A 12,038-nucleotide genomic window follows, 5' to 3' on the forward strand; every position below is an offset into this window, starting at 1 on the left:
AAACCGCGCCATTTTGCCAACATTTGTTTTTTTTTATAGTACAGGACATAGCTACAGTCATACTGATTAATAATTTTTTTGGTTTTTGTGTTTCGGATAAATAGAAGAACCAAAAAGGACAACACCGTCCAGGTCCAAATTTTCGGGAGGGTCAACTTCGAAACCATTTTTAAAATGAAAAAAATTTGTTTTAATTTTGTATGTAAAAGAAGTTAGATACAAAGTCTAAAAAACTTAAATATGGTGTTTCATTTGTTTTATTGTAAAAAAAAATACCCAGAATTTTCGAGCTCTAGACCACCGGGACCCCTTAACGAGTAAGAAATTTTACAAGTACTAGTGAGTACTATTTTATATTGAAGTGAGCGAAATTCGAGATTCTTAGCAGTTGAATGAACTAAATACGAAATATCTTCCTAATATATTGATATATTCAGTGGGGGACCGCCGTAGCCGAATGGGTTGGTGCGTGATTACCATTCGGAATTCACAGAGAGATCGTTGGTTCGAATCTCGGTGAAAGCAAAATTAATAAAAACATTTTTCTAATGAAAAAGCTCTTCATAAAAATATCTGCCGTTCGGAGTCGGCTTGAAACTGTAGGTCCCTCCATTTGTGGAACAGCATCAACACGCACACCACAAATAGGAGGAGGAGCTCGGCCAAGCACCTAACAGAAGTGTACGCGCCAATTATTTATTTTTGTTTTTTAGATATATTCAGCTGAGCTGAATTCGAGTCTTTAGTAAATAGATGAATTAAATACTTTTGAGTTTTTGTTACACGGCCAATGCGTGAGTGTTTTACTTGAATGATTTGTATTTAGTGTAGCTATATTCAAATTTGTGTTACTCAGCAGGTATTTTTCTTGTTTAATAAAAATTAGCACACGAAAAATTTTGAAAAACGGTGAAAGGTTGTCATCTAGAAAACCAATTTAAGACAAAATATATAATTTTTTTACTTGTTAGCTATTCAGCTAGATTTCTTTGAATTCAGATGATCTATGTTTCAATTCTTTTATCTTTATGTACACTTTGATTAAATTTTTGTACCTGCCAATTATCTTTAATTGAGCTGAATGATATTTAAAGACATTTGGCGTATGTTGATCAACTCTACCATAACTATATTTTTGTCTATATGGTTTGAGTCGGAGTTAGTAAGTAATAAGTTTTTGAGGTCCTCCATTGAAGGGAATTTCTTTCTTACCCATTACGCACAATTTTTTTATGCTGCTATGAATGGCTGAGTAAATGTGAATTTGAAAATTAAAGAGCACCATGTTTTATACTACTCGTTTTAATACATTTATTATTTAATTCATATCAGGCCTAAAACCGAATGTTAGTCGCCATGAACTATTTCGGCTTTGCGGTATTATAGTTTTTGAAAAAGATTTGTACTTCTTCAGTATATTTATCGCATAAACATATCTGCTTCTCTGGCTGTTATGTATACTTGTTTTGCTATAAATTGCATAATTTGATAATTATTCCTACGAGTATTCTTTTACCCACAGTTTTTAATGTGAGCATGTCGACATGAGCACACACAATTAAATTTATCTACACTGTAATCTAATACCAACCAGTAATTTGTAGGTGTTTGAATTTTACGCCACGGTATTGCTTTCTTCGCTTTTCATAGCCGGGAGTTACTGCTTCGCATGAACTCATGACACATCTTTGCTGCCGTTGAAGCAGGTTGTCGACGAAACGTCAAACAAAACTAGAGATGTTGCAATAATGCGAATTCCAATGCGCCACACCCACTACAGGGGAAGGTAATACCTTACTTACTTATGTGCTGCTTTCGATGCGACTATTTCATGCGAAACATTCAGCTATACAAGTTTTATCACTGATAATATGGTTAATTATGAAACGGGTTTGTCGCTTAAGTCTTTCGTTTTTGCTCGTTAAATCAAATGAGCGCTCAATATAATTTAATGTTTGGATTTTATTGCTTAGCGTATTTTAACGATTTGTTGTATTTCTGTAAATGAGTATAAAGTGCGGTAATGTGTTGGTGGGTAGGGTGTATAAATATTTTAATTTATAGGAGGTTGCGGTGCCAAAGTTGAAAAATATTTACATAGTTGCCTAGTTGTTTCGTTCATATAGCAGATATCAGTGAAAAGGAGAGTATGCATATTTGGTTTATAAATAAGAAAATTTGCTAAGAAACAGATTGAAGAGTTTTGTTTGCTGCATAACATGCCGAAGTAACAACAGCAGAAGTCAACGATACACAAATAAAAACAATCGCGAAGCACGACTATTAATAGGTTGTTGGGGTTCAATACAGCTGATTTCTGGTATTGCACGAAACCGGCAGCAAAATACTTGTTTTGGAATATTTGCATTGAAAAAAGACTTGAGAAAATAATGAAAACAATAACAATAGTTAGTAGCTTAAGTCAAACTGAAGAGGAGCCAATTTGTTTTGAATAAACCAAGTAGCCAATCAACTGAATCGCTGTGAAATAGACAGATAACAGCAAAGAAGGAGGAAATGTATGAGAAAAGAGATATAGACAAATTTGAATAGCCAAAACGGAGCACAAAAGTCAATGTTCAATTGACCTGAACGAATGTTCCGTCAAGCAAATAATGAATTTTTTTATAACACCATTGTAAATTATTTGAACAGTACATTTTAGATTGCTAAGTTGAAAGTTTAAAGACAGTAGATATTACGGCCACCGTAGATGGAGCCACTTAATTTTTAGGATGTTTGTAAGATGCACATAACAAATTCAAGAAGAAGGCAGGCCAAACTCTTAAAAAAAAATGTGTACACCAAATGCAGCTTGGCGAAAAGTTTCCCTATTGCTTTGAAAGCTGAGACTAATATATCTTTAAGAGTTGTTCTTATCCGCAAGTTTAAGTGAATGTGGTTGGAATAGATTAGATGATTAGGATTTTCGATATTTTCAGATAATTATTTGAAAATATGTTCCTATGAACACACAGGTTATAGGTAAGGCGAAAAAAAAATAATAGTTGGTAATTCTCTGTTTGTCTATTTTCATCTCTTCACACAAGGCTGTTATTCTTGTGAAACTCAGTGATTGAATAGCCGCATACCTACCAACCCGCTGACCGATCAAAACCATGGGGAGACCACGGCCTGTTAAGACTGGCATTGGGGGAATATTTACTAAGTGGTGCGCCTTTAAGCCCTAAGCTTTAAAATTAAACTTAAATAAAAAAATGTAGCTAGTTCAGCAACTTTACATTTAAATATATCTATAATTAGCTTCGATGTCGTTTCATATCAATCAATTTAAAACGAACGGGTTCAAAGCAAACTAGTTTTAAATGAAATGAATTGAACTAGTTTAAATTGGACCAGTTTGAAAAGATCTGATTTAAAACGATTTAAAAAGGAAAAGTGTAAAATGAGTTAGTTAAAAACACTAGTTTAAAACCAACCAGTTTAAGATTATCTAGTTGAAAATAAACAAGTTTAAATCGGACCGGTTTGAAAAGAACTGGTTAAAATGACTTAAAAAGAAATAGTTTAAAATGAATTTGTTAAAATACTGGTTTAAAAAAAACTAGTTCCAAATTAGCTAGTTGAAATTGAATTAATTTAAATCGGACCAGTTTAAAAAGAACTGGTTTAAAACGATTTAAAAAGAAATAGTTTAAAAACTGGTTTAAAAGCAGCTATTATAAAATTAACTAGTTGAAAATTAACTAGTTTAAATCAGACCAGTTGTAAATACAACTAGTTTACAACGAACTACTTTAAAATGAACTAGTTTGAAACAAAACAGCATGCAAATAACTTATTATAAAGAATTTTATATTATTTGTTATACATTATTGAACTGATAAATTCCATTGCTCGGGACTGAATGCTAAGATTGATAAGTTTGCAATACTACTAGAGAGTTAGTGGTACTTTTGCTAGTGACTTATTGCAAGAATAGCACCAAGCAACAAATTGGCACTTAACATTTTAGACCTACTAATTTTAGGCAACTTTATATATCATTAAACAGGACATATAAATACAGGCTTGTGTGTGTGCGTGAATGTATAGGTGTGACATACTAAGATTATCGTGCCTTTAAACAAATCGTAAAGCAGAGTAATACTGAGGAAATAATGTATTGTATAAGTTGATAGACGCGTGTAGAGCAGATAAGCACACACACACTCTCAAATGCAGATAAATAACTTTTGATCTTAAGTACATATACAAATTTATATGTAGATATTATGGAAATTTTATTGTTATAACTTGGTGTGTCCACTACCTTCACTTCGACATTCTAAAATTGTGTTACCAGTATACACACTTAAATATGTATAAGTATGTGTGTGTATGTATTAACTTCAGCTGATCTCAAGAGTTATCATTTCCATGCCAATAAATGGCTAGTTAACTGTATTTGATTTTGTTCTGTTGTTTTCAGGTTATTTTCCAAACATCGCCTTAGGTTATTAAATGCTAGTTTTTCTGCAGATGTGTTTGTTCCAGTTCTTTCTATACTTCTTCTTCTTCTTCTTACTTGAAGTGGCAATAGCTCCACTTAAGGTTAATAAACTATTGAGGTAGAGTGTTTCGCGCATATTCTGAGCGATGAGCTCAGGTTTTAGCGCAAACTTTTGTGTGCGTTTGGAAAATTTGCATATTGCCATATCTATGCACGAGTAGGCAAGTATACATATATATTAGTGAGTGGAAGTGTGCGTTTGCTCAGCTGCGTGCGACAGACCTCAAGCTCTCTACTTATTGACTTTTTCTTTTCTAATTTATTTAATGTTCTACTGGAAGTAATAATTAATGAATACGCTGAAAGCGTTAAATTTAAAGCGATATAATTCCTTTTGTTGTTTTTACTTGTGTTTTCTGTGACTTATTATTAGTATTGACTGTTTATTGAAAGGTGTGTCAAAAAGAAGCGTTAAATCATATGTCAAACCCCCCAGCGCGCACAGCGAAAGATAAGATAATGTTTCCATGTATGTGTATAGGTGTGTGTGTGGTATGGCACCCGTTAGGTATTGATTTTACATGGAGCTTGTAATTTTTTTTACTTATTTTTAAACAAAGCCTGTTGGTTCTTCTTCGCACTCTTTTATTTATACATTTGCACACTCTATTAAAATATGCTAATATTTGAAGAGGAAATAGAAAAAAAGGTAATCTGAGCTTAATTCTTTATTTGCTTTTGAAATTTACAATATGATTTCTTTGATAGCTTGACAACATAAAATGATTTGTAAGTTTTTTCCCCATAACTTTTTTTTATCTTTCTATCAGTGGCATCAAATTCCATGAATAACAGATAAGTAAAAAAAGTTATTAAGTTACAGATTAATGCAAAAAGTAATCAAGAAAATTAGACGATGAAATTTAATCGACTTTATAATCACATATCAAGAATTTTTGCCTATAGGCACAAAACATTCAAATAGAAAAATATTTCAAAGAGATAAATGTAAGGGCAATCTGATATGAAGCTTGCGATAATCATTAGAAGACTTACCGAGAGTCTACATATTAAAGCCAGTTGCTATCAGTATGGTTAATATCTTCAACAATAATTATTATAGAGCTTCAGGCGTGTGTAAAATGTATAGGTGTACAACAACCAAAACACAAACTAAAGCAAGCAAGATTTAATGATGATCCGTTAGGAGCCGTAAGCGAGGTATCTGCAGTAACTTGTAATGTTCGACACTTTGTAGGAGATACTTTACCACACAGCTAGATGTGGAGCAACACTAGATTTGGCGAATAAGGTGGATGATACAAGGAATAGAATGCCTTACTTGGCTAAAATTTCTTGACAGAAAATCAGAAAAGAACCAGTGGACTATCTTGATTGATAACCGATGAATTATGATTTCAGAATTCGGAAAACTTTTTTTTCGCTAAAAACTTAACCTTCAGGAATCCAGTGTACATCCCATGAATATCGAACAGGATAAGTCCTTAGTGTTTTACATTTTTATTGTACATTCTAGCATTTTGGGATGTCGGCATGTTTTTTATATAATTGTAGTATGCGAAGCGTGCTCTAAAAGTAAGGCGACCTTTTATTATTCTCAAAAAAAAAAAAATATTATTCATCAATATTTATTTTGCCCCCTTCAAAGAAATCAACTTCAGATATAATTCCGATTTGCCAACCACAAACGATGTTCTAACCGGTAGTTTTGCCGGTGACGCTGACGACAGCAGCAGATCCCACAAAAGCCTCTTCTAAGTTCCAAACCGGCAAAAAAAGAAATCTTCAAAGGGCTCCGGAGCTGGCGTTTGAAAGTGAACGCAAATAAAACCTCATATATAACCTTTACTGCAAGGAGTACTACCTGCCCACAAATCAACTTAAACATTACATCAATCCCGCAAATTGGTACTGTCAAATACTGAGCATTCATATGGATACACGTCTTTCGTGCAAAACGCATGTCTTTGTCAAAAAAAAAAAAAACCTTGAGAATAATGTCTCGAAAAATGTATTGGTTGTTAAAGCGTAAATGCTCCCTCTCAATGGACAACAAGCTTTTCCTTTACAACTCTGTGCCCAAACAAATCTGATCTTATGGAATCCAACTGTGGGGCACATCATCAAATTTGGAAACTCGGCAACGTTTTCAGTCCAAGACCCTACGCATACTGCTAAATGCTCCGTGATCATGACAGATACCCAAATTCATCGGGAGTTAAAAATTTCTTTAATATAAGAGGAAATAAAAAATTGAGCCAGCAATTACCGAGATCGTCTTCAAACGCATCTAAAGGAACTGGCCACTACTGCCATGCCACCATTGTGTGTCTTTTGAAGGTTGACAGGGAAAATCCTGGTCTAAGAGTTACCTATAAAAAGTTAAATCTCTTTACTGGAAAGGATATTTCGCAAGAAATATATCTTTAATACTTAAATCAATGTAATTTTTTAAATGAGTTCAAATATTTGTAAAAGAGCTTCTATGAATTATAATTACGGACAGAATACAAAATAAAGTTCAAAGGAAAAAAACAAGATCTTTGAACCACCTCTGAACAAAAAATTTTCTGGTATGGCCTGAGCAGTTCCAACGACGCGAACTTTATCTCCACAAATGGGACAAATCTGCATCTATTCATAGACATTTTCTGTGTATGGAGCAAGAAAAGTTCGCAAGGGTCTAAGTTCGGAAAAGTATGGTGGTTTAGGCAAGATTGATGATGATTTGTACAAAAAGTTGAGACATTTTTATGATGTTTTCCAAAGCCTAATAATCGCTGAGGAAACCAAAATGCGTCTAATATTTGGCAATCTGGTAAGAACGAGCTACATACATATATATGTCATACTTATATAAGTAAAACTGAAAGTGTGAACATATATTCAGCATGTGCGTGAAAAGTCACCTTACCTTTTGAGCACACTTCGTATATGTTTTGCTTTGCTGAGTATTTAGCACAGCTTGTATTCCAATTCAGGGTATAAAATAAGTGAATAATTTTAGGTGTTTGACCGAGTTCCTGGTCCTATTTGTGGTGTGCGTCTTGATATTGTTCGACAAATGGTGGGACTTACAGTTTTAAGCCGACTCCGAACGGCAGATATTTTGTTTTATGAGGAGCTTTTTTATGGCAGAAATACACTTAGAGATCTGCGATTTTCTACCGCGGGGCGATCGTTATTAGAGAAAACTGTTTCTTCATTTTGATGTTTCATGCACGGAATGGTAGTCACGCAACAACCCATTCAGCTACGGCGGTCGGCAGGGTGGGTATGCGTCTTGATATTAACTACAAAAGGAAGCGCTCTACAGTATTATGATGCCTTCGAACGGCAGAAGGTTTTTATGAAAAGTTTTTTTCAAGGCACAAGGCCGATCGCTATTAGAAATCACTAGAAAAACGGTTTGCTATTTCTTGTCCCTGTTAGACATGGCATCCGGTACCAATCGAATGGCAGTCACGCACAAACTCACTTGTCTGCGGTGGTTGCTTTTTACTTTAATTCAATTGCAATTTTTATTTTTCGCATATCGTTGGCATACTCAAGTAGTGCTTGAATTTATCTTTTAATTACATTAACATTAAACAAAAGTCAGCTGCTATGCAAGCCTTGTTATCTGAGAAGTTCATTTGTATGTAAAAAAGCATTAACCTAGTTTCGGGCCAAACACAACTTCGTTATGCAATTAATTACAAAAATAAACAAAATAACTATCTAAAATGTTTTTCAAGTATTTAGCAACAATAACTTCAAGTATAAGAAAAATAATAGTAGTGAAAAAATAGCACTTAGAACGCTTCCTGTGTCATTTACCTTGAAGTTTATGACTAAATTTAAATTACAATAGAAATATTAAAAACAATTATGCGTCCTAAATAATAATAATAATAACATCTTAACAAATAAAAATAATAGAAAAAATATACAAGTATAACAAATAAATACAAGTGGAACAAAGCAATGAAAACAAAAACAACAACACCTTCCGGGATTGAATATAAAGCAACACACATGAAATTGGGCCAACGCAAGGCCGTGAAAAAGTGCTAAGCTATGGAATGCTTATTAAGAATGTAAAAAAATAATGTTAATATACTTAAGTATAATAAAAGAGTTGTGTGGCTAATTTACAAGTAGAAACACATAAACACAGTGGAAAACATACATACATGTATTTTAAGCACCGTCCAGCGGTCATTAGAAGGCAACTAGTGGTGGCATCTCTTAGACAGTGACTGAAGCAGAAATTTGTAGTAATAAAATATATTCTATGTATTTCTTAAACACATAAAAAAATTATTTACAGATCTTTGTTTTAAATTTAATTTAAATATACATATGTATGTATGTTTTATAGCCACATTCTATTTTTAGAAGGTATGAATAGATTTCCAGCGGCCGCCGTAGCCGAATGGGTTGGTGCGCGACTACCATTCGGAATTCACAGAGAGAACGTCGGCTCGAATCTCGGTGAAAACACCAAAATTAAGAAAAACATTTTTCTAATAGTGGTCGCTCCTCGACAGGCAATGACAAACCTCCGAGTGTATTTCTGCCATGAAAAAGCTCCTCATAAAAATATTTGCCGTTCGGAGTCGGCTTGAAACTGTAGGCCCCTCCATTTATGGAACAACATCAAGACGCACACCACAAATACGAGGAGAAGCTCGGCCAAACACCCAAAAAGGGTGTACGCGCCAGTTATAAATAAATATATATATATTTATATTTTATGGCACACAGTTTTTTGTTTGGCGAAATTTCGGCACCACTGCTGTCTCGCAAAGCATGATATGCAGAACTTAATTAAAAGTGTTAGAGTTAAATTCTTGACTTATTCGGCTATTGAAGAGTAAATAAACAAACAAAAAATGATAAAATTAATTAGCAGCATATTAACAAACAACGAGAAAAAAAATATTCAGAGAAGCGTAGGTAGGTTCAAGAATACAACACACAGGGGAGTGCTAGCTACCAAGGCTTTCGAGGCTCGACCGTACAATAAAATTCAAAATAAATAAAGAAAATATGAGACAAAAAGTCACCAAGTCCTAAACATGCAGCAATTGCTAAAATTGTATGAGACGTTTTCTTGACAATGGTATAAGTCGGTATTTGTTTGGTGATTACAATTATAAAAATAAGATATTCGTATCTTGGAAATATTAACATTAATAACTTTTGCCAAAAGTGGACTTATAGGACATATAGGAAATTTGGTCCCATCCTCCTAGATTTCTTTTTCAATATAAACATATGACCTAGAACTCTTAATACAGGTAGATCCTACTCTTTTGATTGCAGTGAAGACAGCAATAGGAAAAAACAAAGTAAATCATCTTTCTTCCATAAACGTCATATCGCGCGTTTCAAAATGCTTGGATACTTGAAAATTGGCATATAATTATTTAACTGCAAGTGAGCTTTTTCCCGGAAACTTCTCACATCAAATAACAATAGGAAGCGCCCACCAAGCTACATTTTTATTTTTAAATAATAACTATGCATGTCTATTATTATTGTATTAGTAATGTGAACAAAAGCCAGCAAATACCTTTTAATGACTTGCTCTTTATCTTTTGCTTCAATACATTTTTTATTGAGAAAAAGCAACCAAAAAAGTCATTTTGCTGTTGAACAGAAACTCAATAGTCATTTATGTTGAGATGCTCACGTTGTTTGGCACGCAAATTCTTTTAAACTACAAGGAATTTCAAATATGTTTTCTAAGCGAGAACGTGTGTTGGCTGGCTGTGTGTCGCATTGCTTATGCAAGTGAGAAAAATCGAAGTGCTTTACAAATTGGCAAATATGTAATGAGTTAAATGACGCGCAAATATGCGCGAGTACCTGCATATACGCCGTACACAGGCACATGCATATACAAGAATATACACATACATACATAAATTGATGCAACACATTTGTGTGTTTGTGTGTGTATGAGCTATTTAAGCATCACTAAATTATTCATATTGGGGCTTGAGCTATTTGCGTTTGCCATACGTATATATGTACATTTATATACTATATATGTATATATAAATATATATAGATATATATATTATTGTTTTTATTACATTCGTTTTTTTTTGTTTTTAATTGGCATCAGAGTGATTTGAGTTGGACTTACTTGTAACATCTGCTCGCTTCGATAGCTTCAAACCTTTGGAAAGGAAAGAGAAGAGTAAAAAGATTAGTTAGCATCGAATGATGAATGATTGTCAGTAATTAAAATTATTTAAATAAGTGAGCAAATGGTATAATAGAAAAACTGAATAGAATGGCAAATTGAAAGTGTGTTAATGGCTATATAAAAGTTTGCACGAGGAACGAGTAAGGCAGAGAATTGAGGCAGGCAGAGAAGTAAAGACACCTATGCAGGGCAAAAGCTTCTCCCACCATAAATTGGAGCAAAGAAAAAACTCGACTGGCAATCTAACAAAGGATAAATGCGCCCTAACTACTCGCCGCTCGGACATGAAACATCAAATAATAGGAAAAAGGTTTTTTCCGATAGCAGTCGCCTCTTGGCAGGCAAGAGCAAACCTCTAAGTAAATTTCTGCCGTGAAGAAGCTTCTCATAAAAAACAGTCTGCCTTTCGGAGCAGGCTTAAAACTGTAGGTCCTTTCATTTGTGAAAAAAAAAAACAATAAAACACACGCCATAAATAAAAAGCGGAGCTCGGCCAAATACCCAATAAAAGGTAAAAGTGTAAACTATACATATACATATGTACATATTAATTTGGGGAAAAAGAAATCCATTTTTTTGCGAAAATGTTTCATGTTCAATCTTTAGCTTCTGGGTGATGTTACGCCTACTTACGTCCCAGTCAACTTCGATTATTGCTGTGATTTTATCGAAATTTTCGATATTATCGATATCTTTTTTAACACCAGAAATGCCTCGATTGAATTGAGGAAATAAAAATTGAAAATAAAATTGAAAATCAAAATTGCACGTCATTAGCTATTACTGTATCGGCGCCATAAACATCACTCACAATTTCAGGCCTGAATTTTCACCTTTATCCAAGAAAAACTGTAAAAAGTACCGAATTTTCTCTTTGTGGACTTCCATTATTAACAACCTGTAACTCACAACTAAATGAACCAAACAAAAAATCTGCAAAAAAATTTTTTTAGTGTGACCTTGACAACGAGCAGAAACTTTAAATTGTTTGATCGATACTTGGCGAGATATCGATCACTAAAGCCATTTATCGAGAAAATAATGTATTTCTTTACGCTTACGAATTCTTCTCATGTACATTGTTGCCAAATTGTAAACACACCAGTATTTTTTTATAAAAATATATTTCATACTACAACAAGAATAACGCAAAATTTCAAAAGGTGTGCAAAATTTCATCAAAACTTTCAACTTTTTAACCAAAATTTTTAGAATATTTATGGGTATGGATCTTTGTTCAACACCAAAAACTCGAGCATATATACTTTGTATGGAAGCAAAAGGCGTGACACCTGAGTGAAAAAAGATTTTCAAAACTCAACGATATTTTGTAGTCACTTCAAACTTGCATACCTAGAAAAA

General features: G+C 33.5%; 1 protein-coding gene across 2 annotated transcripts in view; it reads right to left on the bottom strand.

Moving 5' to 3' along the window:
* LOC129243876 (putative uncharacterized protein DDB_G0282133) overlaps nucleotides 1–12,038 on the bottom strand; it is a 219,843-nt gene that overhangs the window by 123,456 nt on the left and 84,349 nt on the right. For both annotated transcript variants that reach the window (XM_054881283.1, XM_054881284.1), the window contains exon 3: nucleotides 10,614–10,646. The gene's annotated coding sequence lies outside the window, so the exon portion shown is untranslated. The remainder of the gene's footprint in view (nucleotides 1–10,613; nucleotides 10,647–12,038) is intronic.

This window comes from Anastrepha obliqua, chromosome 4 (assembly GCF_027943255.1).
Source record: "Anastrepha obliqua isolate idAnaObli1 chromosome 4, idAnaObli1_1.0, whole genome shotgun sequence".
NCBI classification, from domain to species: domain Eukaryota; kingdom Metazoa; phylum Arthropoda; class Insecta; order Diptera; family Tephritidae; genus Anastrepha; species Anastrepha obliqua.